The sequence below is a fragment of the Siphateles boraxobius genome, unplaced genomic scaffold, assembly GCF_051911475.1.
Source record: "Siphateles boraxobius isolate OS27281-9 unplaced genomic scaffold, OSU_SipBor_1 42, whole genome shotgun sequence".
NCBI lineage: Eukaryota > Metazoa > Chordata > Actinopteri > Cypriniformes > Leuciscidae > Siphateles > Siphateles boraxobius.
The window spans coordinates 209,076-227,660 of record NW_027509053.1 but is presented as its reverse complement, the minus strand read 5'-3'; the positions used below and the strand labels follow the sequence as shown (position 1 = coordinate 227,660).

Genomic DNA, 18,585 nt, shown 5'->3' with positions numbered 1-18,585 from the left:
TTAATCCTCATTTAATGACTCACACTTTGATGTTCATCACCTTCTTCTAGAATGCAGTGTGGATGTGTTATAGCTATCTGAGCATTAATGAAGGTATAACCACGCTAGGGACAAAGACCCGTAAATCAACTAAGAGCCACTTTCCCTCTCAGACATGTCACCTTTCTGATTGGTCGAGTTCAACCCTTAGGGGAGGATCTTTTCCAGGCTTTATTAGAGACAGCCCACATGTGACCTCCCTCTCTTAGTTCTTTCATCCAGCCGCAACACTGTTCTGGTGATCCTGGGGAACCCCCTCCCCCTCCACAGGGGCCCCAGGGCCCAGCAGGCCTCGATCCAACCAGATATGGGCACAGGCAGGAGAGAGAAGACTCTCACAAAGAACCAAGGACAATCTCAGGAGTTTTGGAACAAAGACTCCAACCAACAACGACTCCAATCACTCACTCTTCCGACTTCCTCACTTCTCCTGAGTGCTCAGCATGGCCTCAACAGGGCCCCAGGCCCTGACCAAACCAGCCATGCGTTCCTGGAGAAAGAGAACTCTCAACCAACTTCCACTTCACACTGCCGGAACCATCAACGACTTAAATTTTCAACAACTTCAAGAATTGTTCCCACTACAAATGCAAGTATTCAATTCAATGAAATGTGAAAATGAAATTCTGATGGTTCTTCTCATAGACCCTTTCTCCGGTTGCCAATTTAATCCTATCACTTACCTATTTCTGTATATGTGTGTGTTTAGTTTATTCATGTTTATGATTTAGTTAATAAAACTTATGCACTTTATGTATTTGGTTCTGATTTGCTTGCAATACGAAGTCCCTTTATGGTTTCGGTTCTTGCTACATGCTCAAAACGCTGTACATATTAAGAAATAATTATTCTTCTGTGGCCAGGGAAGATACCCTTTTCTTAGAATAAATGAATAATCAAAAGAGTTCGTTGGACGAACTGATTAATTGATTGTAATATTAATTTAGCCATGTCAAGTTAATCCAATTAACTGACCCAAATATTCAAAATTAATCATAACAAGTTATTATTGATTATTAATATTTCATATAGCTAGGTTCCTTACAGAACTCAAAGAAAAGTATACAATTTCAAATTAATTGTGTTAGTAAATTGGCAAATAGAGAGAGAAATAAGAGAGAAGAAAAGAAAAGAGAAAGTTAAAAGAAAAAAAATAGTGATTTATTTATTCATAGCCCTAGACCAAAGGGAAATTAAAATAGACTTTGCAAAAGAAAACAAATTATCTGTGTAGCAAATCTATTTTTTTCTTGCAAAAAACGGAGGAAAGTGATCAATTTTCCTTACGTTCTTCCCGCATTTATCGAAAACACGAGGATAACCGGTCCCGTATCGTTTTAAACAAAGACAAATAACATCGAAAGAGGGAGCTCAAATCTCTTTTGCTTGTTCTTCTCACATTTTTTATTAAAAATACGAGGCTACCGTCCTGTATCGTTTTATACAAGGACAAATAACAAAAAAGAGAGAGAGATCAGTTCCCTTTTTTCTGCTCTTCCCGCATTAATTAAAACACGAGGCTGATTTCACCAAATATGGTAAAAATCACGGCACTACAAATACGTTTTCTCAGCAGACAGTAAGAATCAACTTTCTCTTTTGTAAAAAAAAAAAGTTCTTACCTGTCTGGAGAAATCCCTGACGACGCCCCCAAGTGTTAGAATCGAAATGAAATGGTCCAAACGAGAAGTGCCCAAATTCTTGTTTTTTTATTATGAATAAACAATTCACAACTCCAGCGCCGGAGGGAGACAAAATGCTCGGCTCATAATGTCTAAATTATACATTATATAGGCAAAGTATTACAGGGAGGAGTATAAGTCTAACCAATAGAACCAAACATTACATCATTGGCATATCATATAGACTTTATATTACAACTTCTTTATATGGGCAGTATGCGCTAGAATCTCCTTGCAAGCCTGGAGCTCAGAGGAAGCTCTTCAATGTGTAACATAGAAACACAAAGAAAGAAAAGGAAGAGAAAGGAGAAGGGAGGGGGCTCCCTTCCTCATTAATGAATACCAGATGTTTAACTTTACATACATAGAAAAGAATGTGCAAACGTGTCAGTTTTAGGCTGAACAAAGAATCCTTCTTATGTTATAGATTTATGCTGAGGGAGAAAATATATTTCTAACAGGGTGTGAAGATTTTCATAGTGAAAACAAGGGTTGTGTACCGAAACCTGGTACCAATATGGAACCGGTACCTAATGGCTCGTTTCCACGGAGCGGTACGTTACGGTACAGTACAGTACAGTACGATTTGGGATGGTAAACCCTGATCTGGCTTGCATTTCCACCGCCAACAGTACCCTTACTTGATAGGCGTTGTAGTGTTACAAATTTATTAAAATGTTTCAATTTAGGTTCAACAGTATTTTATCTGAGAAAGTTACCATTTTGAGGCATATGACATTAACCGTTTTGTTACTTCTCATCTGATGTCACAGACCTGCCTGTTCCTGTCTGTCCTGCTCTCTCTATTGTAAGTTAAATTGATTAGAGCACTGAGACTATCACCTTTTGTCTTTATCCACTGCCTGGCCATTAAGCTCTATGATAATGTGAAGGTATCGGTGAAGAGTCAGGCTGATTGGATTAGGATATTTACATTACACTGTTATGCTGATTGGATTAGGATGGGTAACACTCTCAGTCTAGGGCAAGTTCCTAAACTTGTATGCCTCATTTACATGCTTTTGTTTCAGAGTGTCTCCACCTTTATGTAATTCCTCCCCCTGAAAGGTTATATGAACAAAAATGTATACTGCCTTAGTTAGACTTGGGTAAGATTTTGGACGAAGCAGACTAAAGCAAATAAAGAATCCTGCTTTAAAGATAAGCCAAGTTTCCTGGTCTTCGCTTCTGAGTTTTTCTACACTTAAGAAGAACAAGGTTTACAACAGTATCCTCTCCCCAAATTTGTCACTAATAAAACTCAATAAAAAATATTTAAAGAAAAGGCTTATATTTACCTTTTAATAGTTTGTTTACATCTACCTTGTAAATATATTTTTTTATTAAAAATGTTACAATTACAACAACAATTCAAGTGCAATCTTTCTTTGTAAAAACTAAAGTATACATTTTATCATACATATTTCAAAGTTAAGGATTCATTACTTTGGATATAGCCTAGGCTACATTGGAACAAACACATAATAACATATTATTTGATTACTTTATTTTTGACAAAACATACTATAGGCCACCTATTCTTAACCATAGGGCCGCGGCCCGAGCGCCACCTGGAGGGCCGCAAAAAACTTTACGTTTTTCACCTGTGGGCCGCGAGGGCCGCGGGACCAAACTAGTTATCAATTGAAGACACCAGAATGACCACTGTTATCCATGAGACAGTTACGGCCGCTTCACACCGCAAGCGTCAGCGGCACGTGAGCAGCGCATATTTTTTTCTTGCATGTTAATCAATGAGTGCATTCACACTGCGAGCAGGAGCAGCGCGTGAGCGTCAAGCAGGAGCGTCGCGTGAGCAGCAGTGAAGCGGGGGATTCGGTGCCGAGTCTATTTTTGCTGCGATGCTCACGCTCCATTAAAGTGAAAGCACACTTTAGATGGACAAAATAAATTTTATTTCACACAAAAAGTGCCCAAAATGCACAGAATAAGCATGTCTAGTGAGTTTTAACAAGAACTAGAGTAGGCAAAAAAGGCAAGGAATATAGGCAAATTCAGTTTGGGTGAAAGTATGGTGTATTATAAAAAACTAAAAAACCTAAAGTAAAATAGCCAGAAAATATTATATAAAAACTTTCTTTTAGTTTATGAAATACACAGACAGCTACATAGGCTAGCACAACCCAAATCAAACCCGAGTGTGCGGTTTTGTGTGTGTGTGTGTGTGTGTGCTTTATCTGCGGAGTTTGCATTCTTGTAAACCTATTGAAAATATGCTATGACTCAAACGACAAGATTGGAGCTGTTTTCTTGGTTGTTTTGTTGTTTACTGACATTTATATGGTTTACCAACTTCTAAAATCAAATGTATAGTTGTCTTTGTAAATAATTGTTCGCTTATATGTAGCTTTGGAGCCGCTACTGTGACACTGTACAAACGCTTCCAGTGTGAATACTCTCGCGTGTCTGCAGCTGCAGTGACGATGTAGTTACGCTGACGCACTGCTCAAGCCCCGCTCACGCTTGCGGTGTGAAACAGCCGTTACAATGCACCATCCCACCACTATCTGTGAAGCAGGCCCAAGTGTCTCATTAAGAGGGGAACATAAATAGGGAGTTGTAGCTTGTTCAAATTGGACTGTTGTGATTGTTATTGTTCATTTATAACAGATATGAAGAGCAACTTCAGGTTCTACCATGCAAAAATGTAGACTGCTGAAACAATTATCAAATTATTTTGCAGATTATAAAGCTATACTTTTTAATTTGCACTTTATTTAAATTTTAATTTACAACTTATTTATTTTGAAAAATATTATTATGCATTTATTTATTTAAGCAACACATTTTATTGTTTTTATTTTTATTTATATACATTTTCACAGGCAGTGACATTCACAGGCAGTGATTCAAGTGATACAGCAAATTCTCTTTTGTCTTGTCGCGCATGAATGGTTCAAAAGCATTCGCACGAATAAGAGCGGGATCATGTAACACTAGCCAAAGGATGACAAAAATAACAGATGCTGCGTTAATTGCGTTAATAGCCCTATTTGTTTATTTCATATAAAATCGCAGCATTTTGCTTCATATAATCGCATTGGCTTGACATCGCGATTGCGATACGATTAATCGTGCAGCACTAGTTAGGCTAATATGCCTGACTTGAGCCTTTAAATTTGTTCTTGATGCAGATTGATTTGTTCCATGAATTGTTGTGTGTTTTGCATCTTGTTGTAGCCTATGTGCATGTTTACATACACAATAACCTGTTAAACTGCAAGTGGATTTCATTTAGTTATTGAATACAAATCAAACCAATGGTGAGATCAATAAACCAATACAGTGCTAATATTTGAATGGGCCCTGGGCCACTTTGTACTGTAAAATTTGGGCCCCGACATCAAAAAGGTTAAGAACCCCTGCTATAGGCTATTTAACATATCAGCAAAATTGGCAAACAAAAGCTTATTTGAGATGGCAAAGATTTTACAGTAAAAATGTATAATCTATCCAAAACTAGTCAACGAAATGTTGTCTTTCATATGTCTGTAACATAGGTCTTTCGTTTATATTAGAAATATAAATGTTAATTTGCAGTTTAATACGTTGCTTATACAAATACATTTTATTTCAACATATTTCAGTCGATTTTTACTCATCTCAGTATAGCAATATAGTTTGCTAAAAGCGGATCATTCATTCACACACAGAAACGCGATTCAAATTTAAACTGTCTTTTTGCGAGTTGTGGTAAACAGCGCATCTCTGCTGTTCATTCATTCACACACAGAAACGCGATTCACTTGAGAATGAAAAAAACTTACTACAGTATTCCTCAGTATTATCCTACAGTATTATCATACATATTTTAAAGTTAAGGATTCATTAGTTTTTATATAGCTTACATTGGAACAAACACTATAATAACAACTTAGTTGATGAGTTTATTTTTGACAGAACATAGCCTACTATATATTTAAAATATGAGCCGAAACTGGATGACAAAAGCTTATTTGATATTTTAGAATAAAATCTTTATAATCTATCCAAAACTACGAAATGTTATCTATGGGATCAAATTACCGCCAAATGTATTGCGGCCACGGATCAAAATATATTAAGCGTGAATCAAAAAATAACAAGCATGGAAAAAAAAAATTTAAACACATTAAAAAATATTTTTCATGCTTTCTTTAAAATGATGTTTTCCTTGGTTTTATAACTCTGTACTTTGCGCTCTTTCATTTTCTGCTCATAATTTATTTTTTGGTACGCTTGTGCTGTTTTCCTCTTCGCTCATCTTTCCATGTTCTGGGCTTGCTCTTCCAAATGTTGCAGTTCGAGTTTCATGTAAATTAGGGCGGGCTTAAGCGTCACCATTGGTCCACTGGTTCTAGATTGACAGCTCCTCCTCTAGCCAATCAAACGAAGAGGGGAGTTGACGTCACTCCAATGCGACTCGCGCTACTGTACTGATGTTCTCTCGTAGCTACAGGTGAAGATAACCATCAGCTCAGCTGGCAAAAATCTTTCCGTGGCAGGACACCGTTAAACTGTATGTGTGCCTGGAACTCGACCTGTTACGTCTACCTGGCGATCCGTTATCGTTAAATTCGTCACTTTAACGACGACGACCTGTTGTGTCGTTAGTTGACAGTTGTGCCTGTCTGACGATCCATCATATTAACCTTTAAAGATGAACTGAACTGAAAAAAATCAACGTTGATAACATGTTGTTTATGACAATTAAAAGTAATTTACATTAAAAATTGTAACTAAAAATATCAATATAGCTTTTTTTAAGCAGCACAAAAATTGCGTTTGTTACGCTGGCAATTTCGATGACGTCACTGGCATGGTAGGACCCGCGAAGGTATATAAGCAACAGCTGCAAGTCCTATATACACACACGAAAATGAGTAATTTTAATGGCATGAGTTACGCATTTGAGCATGTGAGGGACATGCCAGTTGTATCTGACTACCACCACATGGAGAACGACCAGTTTCAGGCTCCACATACAGTACAGGATCGTTTGGGGGAAGCGGGCGCTGCCGGAGCATGGACACTGCACCGGAGTCGATCTGTTGAAGAGAGGTCAACCTGGAACATTTATTGATCGGCGAAAATGCATCACCATGCACCGTTCATTTCGGATGCTGTGCGGTGAGAGAGACATGTTGGAGGTGGCTATGCTATCTCTAAGGGATGTCCGAGCTGAGACGCTGGAGCGCCCCATAAGTAGCTGGTATGTAACAGTGTATTTTACGAATTGGCGACTGCGCTAGGCCAGGCTAACTTATATCCTTTTCTCAGACTGTTAAGCTTAACAGTGTACCGGCAGTTCACTCTTTGGGCGAGGGGGCATTTGGGAAGGATGAATAAGATTCCGTTCCCATCCTGTGCAGTGAACTAACGTTAACGTTACATCTTTTCCCCTCAGCTGAACATCAAGGATTCTAGTATGCGTTGGACTTGTAGCTAAATAAAACATTTGATGTCAGACGCTTCATGTACTCATTGATGTTTTCAACACATCTGTCTCTCGTACCTAGGATTAAACACTAGAAATCACGACTAGAATAATTTTGTTGACAAGGCATGGGGTAGAGAGAAGCTAGCTCTGATAGTGTTGGTTAGCATCGGAGTAGCCTACCATTCCAGTGACGTAGTTGAATGTTGAAATCCAACATGGCGCGCCCGTGTAACAACAACAACATTTTCAAAATACCATTTTATCCCTTTCAACAAATTCTGCCATTTAAATAATTGTACCAATGAGAATAAATAAAATACATCTGTTATATCACATTTTTTCAAATTTCAGTTCAGATCATCTTTAAAGCCCTGGCCTTACTTCTGGACCTTGCACTGTGAGCGTCGATCACCTGCGAGCCACACAACAGTGTTTCATTAAAGAATTCCTGATTTGAACGAGAAGTTTGAATGAATGACTCACTTATAAAGACAGTAACTTGCCACCACCTACTGGCCGTTTTACTTTCATATTTAATCTATGACATGGAAGGGCAATGTCGGTCCTCCTGGATGCAGAGTTTAGCTCCTCCAACCCTAATCAAACACACCTGAACCAGCTAATCATCATCTTTAGGATTATTAATACTGCTAGCTAGGTTTTTATCGGAGTTGATGCTAAATTCTGCAGGACAGCGGCACTCCAGAAACGTTACCTATCCCTGATCTTTTCAATAATTTTCATGTTGCTGTATTAAAAATTTAAGCTATATTTAAAACATTAATCCTAGAGTAATATGCAATTATGTAGCTATGCAAATGAACACAATAATTATAATAAATCACTGCATATCAAATCCACCTGGTTTCTGTAATCTCCTCTGTACACTATCATTTTCATTAATCTTTAGTCAAATGGTACATCTATCTAGTCTAGAATTCATTTACCATGCTACCTAGGCTATATGATCGCTTAACAACAACAATTAAGAAAATATTTCAGGATGGCGTATTTAACTGTAACGGATCACCAGGTAGGCTGTGCATCTTTTTTCCTTTTACAAAGGCTACAGGTTTATTTTAAATTTTAGTTGTTGTTCTTTGTTTTACATACTCTGAACTGTACCACAAATGCCTTTGTATTCGTCTTGTACTTTTTGCACTGTATGCCTTGTCTGTAATGGAACTAAATAATATAAAGGCTGTGTGTAGCATTGAAAGGTCAAAGTCCTAAATTCTTCAGACGGGTAAAATGGTCGTTTTTAACTTAATTTTAGCAAAGAAATGTAGTGTTTCAAAACTGCATGATGTTTTAGAGCTGCTTTAGGATAATCATGAGCCATTGTCTAACACCAATTACCAGTGTGCGCATTAAAATGTAGGCTACCTCAAAAAAGGAGGAATTTAATTATTTGTATATGTCCAGAGTTCAGATAGCTTTACTGCTTAAAAGTCCTTGTAAAGTTTAAAATAAACTTTTTGTGAAAAATATTTTTTAATGTGTTTAAAGTTTTTATTCATGCTTGTTATTTTTTGAATCACGCTTATTATATTTTGATCCGTGGCCGCAATACATTTGGCGGGAATTTGATCCCATTTTTGATTCACGCTTATTATATTTTGATCCGTGGCCGCAATATATTTGGCGGGAATTTGATCCCATAGTTATCTTTCATATTTCATCTGTAACATAGTAGGCTAAACATAAACAACAGCGCCCATCTGTGCCGTTAATTCATTCACACACAGAAACGTGATTCAAATTTAAAGTCTTTTTGCATTTACAGACATTAGAACAAAGCACAAGAATAAAAAACTTAGGGTAGCTACTCACAATTCTCGGCTAGATCGGTCGCTCCTCAAAATGAAAATAAACCAGTACATGTTCTGAGGTAAATGTCCCAGGATTACTCCTCACAGTCACAGCCTCACAAGCCGAAAAGGTACATTAATCTGATGATTAAATTTGTTGTGTTATCGCGTTTATGAGGGACGTTGACACGTTTGCATGTGTCGCTTCAGATCATTTGCGTTTGAATACCGCGCGCTCTCCGTGGGCGTGTCAGATTAGCAGAATAATGAGCTGAGAGAACGATAATGAGATCGGCTGACACCTCTCTCTTTTTTATAGATTACATAAACAGAGAATATTTATTTTAGTTTTGAATTAGATATTTTAAAAGTACAAACTTAAATGATTATAAAGATATATTGCTCATGCTTGGGTGAATAGTATTCGCTGAGTTTTGTTTAAGTTTAGAGACGTGCTCCAGAAAAAAGGTTAACCGAGATGGAGAGACAGAAAGCACACCCTGTTTATTTTCTTTATTTTACAAAAGCACAATGTTTTATTTCGATTGTAAGTGGACACATAAAAAAATAGACATTCAACAGTTTATTTTTTTATATTTCTTAAGTGTGTATGACCAAAAATGACAGAGTATTTTAAGTCTATTTTCCTGCTACTGTATGTGAAAAAAATCGAGCAAAACGTGCCGGCGCGTTTGTCGACCCCAGAGGGTTAAAGAAATCTTAAACATCATAGCCACACAAATGGGGTTCAGGCAATGCGTATTGGTTATATTCACTGCATGCATAACGTTAGCCTATTCATAACAAAACGAAATATAAAACAACCCTGCCTCTTTTCATTTAAATTCTAAAAATATTACAATTATTAATATGGTCCAGGCAATATGTGCATTTGTACTAAACAACAAATGTTGCAGTAAACAACATTACAGTGCTCATCTTCACTGTAATAAAATTAAAAATGACAAAACTCAACTCTGTCTCTTTTTGTTAAACTTCAGTTTTATCAATAATAGCCATTATAAAAGTATAAGTAAAAGGTACAAGAAGCTATACAATAAGAAATAAAGCAAACCATTCAGTCAAAAGTCAGCGCTCTAGTCTAACGTTACAACAGTAAAGTTAAATAGCCTAAATATATAAAGTTTTGAAACTTCACTTAGCCAGGGAACAAATTATAGATTCACGAGACCAAAGATCGCCCGTTAGGTCTACACAAGACGAATTATATCTCATATTTAACCACTACAGAGACGTCAGCGGCAAACATCAGAACGACTAGCCGAGTAAAGGCTGTTCCAGGCGGGGTACATGAGCGCCGAACGCCCTGTGATCGCCTGGAATGGATCTCACAACCTAGATCAAATTTTCATAAATCTTTATAAATAAACCACAGATTTCAGCTTTAAACAACTACATTCTCACCTGAAAAACTCTTAAAATGACATTTTGAGACACAATGACAGTAATATATTTCAACTGTATATTAAAAAATGGTGCTTCTTATGTTGTCATTCCCCTTTTAGCACGTGCAAGTGACTATTCTCTGTCAACCAATCAACATTCTGCAGTGAGTCTAGCTCCACCCTTTAGGTACCGTACCACTGTGCTAAGTACCCCAACGGAAGGGTACTGAAAAAGTGGTATGGCTTTTGGCAGTGGAAACGGAAATAGTTGCGTACCATACTGTACTGTACCGTACCGCACCGCTCGGAAACGAACCATAAGTAACCGACATGTACTCGGACTTATGCCTCAGCTGTCGGTTGAAATACTTCCCTCTGGTTCTCCGAAACGGACGTAAGAAGCATCATCACCGCACGTGATCGCTAGTTAACCCTTTAACACGTACGATCGTTCACGCCGGTGTGATTAGACACATAAATAGACTACCTACTAGCAAACAATACATTTATTGTTTGTAAAATACACAACGATGTCCATGGAAGCAGCAATAACAATCCTTTCAATTATAAATTGAAGAAGTGTTTATATGCATATTGTGTAGGTAACTATAAAATTTACTCTATTCTTCTCACACTTCATTGGCCACTTTCATGTATTTTGGGAGAAGTGGATGAATTGACGCGCTATAGGCCTAAATCTGACAGATGCAATTCTCTGAACTGCGGTGCGCACTAACATGGCGAACATTATGCGTTAGATCAACTAACATGAATCATGACCATTATAAAGGTTTCTTAAAAGACAAAACACATTCACTTACATGTATTTAAGAATAAAAAATATCAGCCAAGGACTGACTCGCCCGTCACGCAACCAATCACAATCACGTTTTGTTCCGCACCATGTTTAGTGTGAAAATGTAAAGTTGATGTCCCTACAATAACAGACCTACATAGATCTAATACATTAGTCAGGAGTCAGGAGAGGTGTCATATTTGGCCAGAGAAGACAAGAAATGTGTTAATATTTCTGCAAAAGAGAAGCTAGTTTGTAGCACACCAAGAATACACACTACTTTGCTGTTATTAGAAATGTAACTGCTATTTAGTGTTAAATTATTGTAGTTGGGTTAGGTGGCTTGGGTTTTATTGTGAATTTATTATGAAAATTTGTTGTGTTTTGTATTTAGTACACTTTAAATATTTCAGTATACTTTAAAAAAATCTATATATTGTTAATTTTTAAGATTATTTTATTTATTTATTTTTCAATAAAAAAGCCGTTCTTTAATGTCATTCACCATCGTTTTGAGGCTCTTTTTTTAAAGTATCGGTTCAGGCACCGTTTAGGCAGCGGTACCGTTTTAAAAGTATTGATTTGGCACCGAAAAAAAAAAAACGATAGCCAACTCCAGTGAAAACTATGAATAGTTGTGCGTTCACTGTGTTTTTATCCTTGTTCGACTCCTTTGTGAGTCGAGTCTCCTGTGCGATCTGTGTTTGTTTGATGCTCAGAGCTTCAGTCATTTATGAGGTTGTGCTTTGTGTTAAGACGCTGCTTGAGAATGTTGACAGAAAGACCGTTTATTTGGGTTTGAAACAGAGCCATGATGTCTTGGTTGATTAATTGATTGATTGGTTGGTTGGTTGATCGATTTGATTGGTAACTTGGTTGGGTTTTTTTCTTGATTGATTTATGATTGATTTGATTGGTTGGTTGTTTGTTTTATTGGTTGATTTTTCTTGGATGATTGGTGGTTTGTTTGTTTTTTCTACTTGGTTGGTTGTTTTTTTCTTGGGTTGATTAGTTAATTGATTTGATTGGTTGGGTAGTTGGTTGTTTTTTTATTGGTTGGTTAATTGATTCGATTGGTTGGTTGTTTTGTTATTTTCTTGGTTTATTGGTTGGTTGGTAGATTTTGATTAGTTGGTTGGGTTTTTTTCTTGGTTGATTGTTTGTTTGGTTGATTGATTCGTTAGTTTTTTTCTTGGGTTTGTTGGTTGGTTGATTGATTTGATTGGTTGGTTGTTGTTTTTTCTTGGTTTATTGATTCGATTGGTTGTTGGTTTTTTCTTGGGTTGGTTGATTAATTTGATTGGTTGGTTGGGTTTTTTTCTTGGTTTATTGGTTGATTGATTGGTTGTTTTGTTCTTGAAAGGAGTGGTTGTTTGGTTTTTGTTGTTTTTCTTGGGTTGGTTGGTTGATTTGGTTGGTTGTTTTTTTTTCTCGGTTTATTGATCGGTTGATTGATTCGATTGGTTTTTTGGTTGATTGGTTGTATTGTTCTTGGATGATTGGTTAGTTTTCTACTTGGTTTGGTTGATTGATGGATTGTTTTTATTGGTTGGTTTAGTTGATTGGTTGATTAGTTGGGTGGTTATTTTCTTGGTTTGGTTTATTAGTTGGTTGGTTGTTTTCTTGGTTGGTGGGTGGTTGGTTGATTGGTTGTTGTCTTTATTGGTTTGTTGGTTGATTGGTCGTTTTTTTACTTGGTTGGTGGTTTTCTTGGTTGTTTGGTTTATTAGTTGGTTTCTTGGTTGGTTGGTTGTTTGTTTGGTTATTTTCTTGGTTTTTGGTTGGTTGTTTCCTTGGTAGTTTGATTGATTGGTTGGTTTTGTTGGTCGTTAGGTTGGTTGTTTGGTTGATATTTTAAATTGGTTGTTTGGTCTGATTGATTGGTGTAGTTGATTGGTTGGCTGTTGTTTTTTTAGTTTATTGGTTGGTTGGTAGTTTGGCTGCTTGGTTCCAGACAGTCATCACTGTACTACAGGACATTGTGACAAACGTTACAATAAACACATAATACGCTATATATACAGATGGTTTACATGAAAATATATGAATATCTTAATTAGAGCGATGTCATGTGCTTTCAGGTGGACCATGTGGTGAACGGACACGCCGCTTCGAGGCAGCTGAAAGAGCAGGCGGAGAAGAGGTGAGCATCAGCCGCTCTGATGCGTTTCTGTTCTCACTCAGTCTGATCGCTGAGCTTTTCTCTGCAGTGGGAAACACGTTTACTCCTGCCTGAACCTCCATCTGGAGCACATGTCTGGAGACGCAGCACAGCCGGAGCAGCTGACGGCCGGCCTGCACATCTGGCCTGATTTCCACGGCAACCGCTCTCCTCTGGCCGACCAGACATCACGGGGATCGGTGAGGAACGCTGTGCTTGTTACAGTGCTGATGAAAAAATATAATAGTTTTCATTGTACTGCCTTTAATTTAATTTAATTTTTTATTATTTATTAATAAAACTGATAACTGGACGTACATTTTCTGCAGAATATGTGAGTGGTGCTTACTGCGGCAAAATTTGGCACCAGGCAGTTGTTCGGATGTTGTGGGTGGTTGCTAGGGTTGTTAGTGTAGTTGGTAGGCAGTTGCTATGGTGCTGCTAGAATGAGAATATTGAGAATGAACTCCAAATTAACATTTATAATAATGACAATCTTTTTTTTTAATTATATTTTTGGGCTTTTTTCCTTTATTTCAGAGGACATAAATGTGGATTTAACAGGGACATTTGCTTAATGTCATGAAAATAATGTTAATAGCCCTAGAAAGTACTTTTTTCTTTACGTTCTAGAAAGAAAGATTTTCTTTACGTTTAATATAATTTCTTATTTTTAACCATTAAGAAAAAAGACACATCAGATAGTTTTAGCTTTTATAACTAATGTTTGCAGTGGTGGAGAGTTGATTGATGATGTCACTGCTGGTGTGTGCAGGTTGTGGGACTCACTTTATCACAGACACTGGATGATTTAGCTCTGCTGTATCTAGCAACTCTTCAGGCCATCGCTGTAAGACACACACCACACACACACACACTCTCTCTCACATACACACACACAAACACACTCTCACTCACACACTAACTAAGTGTTCAGTATTACAGTGTTAATGTGATTGTGTGTCTCTGTTGTATGAAGCTTGGCACCAGACACATCCTAGATGCCATGAAAGAGGCAGGATATGACATCACAACCCTCTTCCTGTGCGGGGGGCTGAGCAAGAACGCGCTGTTCGTATAGACACACGCCAACACCACGGGTCAGTGCTCACTCACACACACGCTCATATATCTGACATGACATGACCAACACCACGGGTCAATGCTCACTCACACACACACTCACTCATTTATCTGACATGGTAGAGACCTGCGCGGGACGGATTTTATCCCGTTCCTGCAAAAATATATGTTGTTTTCTCCCGCTGCCGCCCCCAACAATCAAGTTTCGTCCCGCTCCCGCCCGCAAAATCCCGCGGGTAAACGTATAAGTACTTTTTTTTTTAAATACATTGCATATTCTGCCTGCTACTCTGTGATTTTTTTCACTTGCTCCCCTGTTGAATATAAAAAATAAAATAAAAAATAAACGGAAAATAAACAAATGTTTCGTTTTATTTGCGTTTAATTCAATGGATGAACATGAACAAGGAACTTAGAACAAATAAATACAGTAAAAAAGTAAGAAATGTACATAAATAAAAATATACCATAATGATTATAGTATAGCCTAATAAAGTATCTTATAATAATAATAAACCTGGATTTCTTTCATGTTCAAAAGTAGCCTATATATAGGGCCTAATACTGCTTAAGAATGCCGCCTTTGCTTTTAGCAATTCCTTCAAAACATTAAACAAAAACTATCCTTATTCCTCAATAACAAAATATACCAATTTTAAATATTTAGCTAAATAAAAAAAAACTGAATTAACTAAAACAATAAAAAAAAAAACTGTATGACTACTTAATGTGCCCATGCAGGAATAGCATGTCGTTCACTGATGAGGGCTTCAGATTAATCCGTCTCTGCTCCAGTATGCGACCGCAAATACTGAAAGCCCTCTCCGATGGTGCGCTGGAAGCTGGAATGCAAAGTACATGGCGTGTGTCATGCGGTGCAGACATTTTGCCTCTGTGTGGTAGGCTTGGCTGTTCTGCGCCTATGAACCACGCGAGAGTTAGCTTCCGACCATGTGCCTGTAAATCGTTTTTATTTTAGTTATCCTTGTTGGTTGTGCATTAGATAAATAACGGTTTATTTGTTTCTAGTTATTTTATTTTGTTCTATATTTCCCACAAATAATTTTATTTTCCCGCAACCCGCACACAATAATATCTTGCCGCCCGCACCCGCATTCACCCATCAAATATTGTCCCGCGCCGCACTCGGTTGCGCTGGGTCCCGGGGTAGTCTCGCAGAAGTGCAGGTCTCTACACTCAGGTATCTGACATGACATGACCAACACCACGGGTCAGTGCTCTGAGGGATGTGTGTGTGTGTTTCAGGGCTGCCGGGAGATGGTTCTCACTGCGGAACATGAAATCCACGGGGAGGAGTCGGATCCACTCCTCCCACCTTACATACACCTAAACCTAGCCAACTCCGCCCCCTGATCCCTAAACACACCCCTAATCCCTAAACCCAACCCTAATCCTACCCATCTCCACCCCTTGGATCTTGATCCGACTCCTCCCCGTGGATCTCATGTACTGCATTGAGGTGCTACTGGCTGCCGGTGGTCCTGTCGGCCGAACCAGAGGCCGTTCTGTTGGGAGCTGCTGTGATCGGAGCCTGTGCTTCATCTGACTGTGGCTCCATACAGGTACAAAAAACACACACACACACACACACACAAACAATATCAGCCGCTGTGATCGGAGCCTGTGCTTCATCTGACTGTGGCTCCATACAACCCTAATCCTACCCATCTCCACCCCTTGGATCTTGATCCGACTCCTCCCCGTGGATCTCATGTACTGCATTGAGGTGCTACTGGCTGCAGAACACAAAGCAGCAATTCGTAACAGAAATATGGACTATGAAATTGCGAGGCATTATGTACAAGCTAATCATGGTTCCAGTGCGTCCTTAAAATTTTTGGGTATTGAAAAAATTCTACCCTCCCAGCGAGGAGGTGACATAGTGAAGTCCCTACTACAATGGGACGCTTTCTGGATTTTCACTCTTAACACAGTAGAACCAAATGGCCTTAATGAGGAACTGGGCCTTTCATGCTTTCTATAATTCATGTTTTTTATAATTCACATTCTTAGTTAATTATAGACATGTTGTTAGCGGGTCTGCATGTACACTTTTTTTGTGTATATGTTTGTGTGTGTGTATATATAGGCTATCTATCTATCTACAAACAGGGGGGGTTGGGGTTCGTGGAGGTTCGCCTAGGACTGAAGCACCTTTTAGACAGGACGCGGAACGCTGCGCTGCGCTTTGAAACCTATTAATTTCAAGGACTTCCAAAGATACATAACAGCTACAAGTATATGCACTATGCAAGCACTATATACATGATTCACCCTATTATACTTTATCGACACAAATTGATAAGTCAAACAGCAAACTGCAATCCCCAAATACTCTTTTAATCGACGATTGCTTATGGCTTATAAGTAACTTAAATAAAACTAGCTACATTACTAGTTCTCATTAAAGAACTACATTCGATTCTATTCGATACATTCAGGTGCCAAAGGCTTACTCTCAGTACGGTTGACTCTTCTCAGTCTCTCAGGTGCCAAAGGCTTACTCTCAGTACGGTTGACTCTTCTCAGTCTCTCAGGTGCCAAAGGCTTACTCTCAGTACGGTTGACTCTTCTCAGTTTCTCAGGTGCCAAAGGCTTACTCTCAGTACGGTTGACTCTTCTCAGTCTCTCAGGTGCCAAAGGCTTATTCTCCGTACGGTGAACTCTTCTCAGTCTCTCAGGTGCCAAAGGCTTACTCTCAGTACGGTTGACTCTTCTGATTCTCTCAGGTGCCAAAGGCTTACTCTCAGTACGGTTGACTCTTCTCAGTCTCTCAGGTGCCAAAGGCTTACTCTGAGTACGGTTGACTCTTCTCAGTCTCTCAGGTGCCAAAGGCTTACTCTCAGTACGGTTGGTTCTTCTCAGTACAACAGGTGTAGGAAGCTTACGGCTGTGAAGGAGCGTCGACTGGACAGCAAGTAGGTACTCCACGTACGTTTGGTCTTCCCAATACGTCGGTGCAGTAGGCTTAGGGCTGTGAAGGAGCGTCGACTGGCAGCAGGTAAATCCTCTCAATACAGTTGGTTCTTCTTAGTTCAACAGGTGCAGAAAGCTTACGGCTGTGAAGGAGCATCGACTGGACAGCAAGTAGGTACTCCACGTACGTTTGGTCTTCCCAATATGTCGGTGCAGAAGGCTTGGGGCTGTGAAGGGCGTCGACTGGGCAGCAGGTAACTGGGTTTATTCCCACTCCCAAGAACAGCGAGGATGAGACGAGAATGCACCGGCCTCAGATGGAACACACTCCGAACAGCAGGTGTGGCGAGGGGGGCGTGGTTCAGCGAAGTCTGTAGCGCGAGAGCAACGACGGAGCCGAGCGGTGAGTAAGTAGGTCAAGTGCAAAATGACGAACACCTGTCTCTGATTGCAGTAATTGGCGTGGGGAGATCGCATAAAAGCTGGCTGCTGCAAGAGAGCGGGAGAGAGAAGGACTGGGGACTCGTGCACGAGACGTGAGCTGGACGCTGAAGAGTGATATTGGATATAGTGGAAAGAGTGATATTTTGAACGTGAACCTGATTTATGTTAGAGCGCGCACAGCGCATTTCTTCTTAACTAAATAAAAGTGTACGAGTCCCAGTCACGCCGACCCCTGTCTTCTTCCATCACACCAACACTGAACCTTTACTACACTGGTGCCGAAACCCGGTATGGAAGAAGAGGCCGCCGCCACACAGCCCCCGTCCCCACTTGCGGACATCATCCACGCGCTCGCGGGACTCCACCAGCAACAACATCGGGCCCTGCTGGCCATGGAGGAGCACCAGGAGCGTCGGTTCGAGACACTCCTCCGGGCCCAGCAGGAGGACCGTGAGCAGTTCCGGAGCTGGATGGACCAGGAGGTTCGGGCCACACCATCATCGCCAGCTCCAGCCTCGGCCCAGCCCATGCACCTCCACAAAATGGGTCCAGGAGACGATCCCGAAGCCTTCCTCGAGCTGTTCGAGAGGTCGGCCGAGGCCTGGGGCTGGCCGTCCACGGACTGGCCGATGCGGCTGATCCCGCTGCTGGCCGGAGAAGCCCAGATCGCCGCACAACAGCTGCCAGTCCAGAACCTCCTGGTCTATGAAGACCTCAAGCGCGCCATTCTGCAGCGGGTTGGCCGGACCCCGGAGCAGAGCAGACAGCGGTTCCGGTCACTGGAGC

General features: G+C 39.7%; 1 pseudogene; it reads left to right on the top strand.

The window, feature by feature from the left end:
• Positions 1-17,613, top strand: part of LOC143707655 (FGGY carbohydrate kinase domain-containing protein-like) — a 33,864-nt pseudogene extending 16,251 nt beyond the window's left edge.
• The last annotated feature ends 972 nt before the right edge of the window (positions 17,614-18,585 follow it).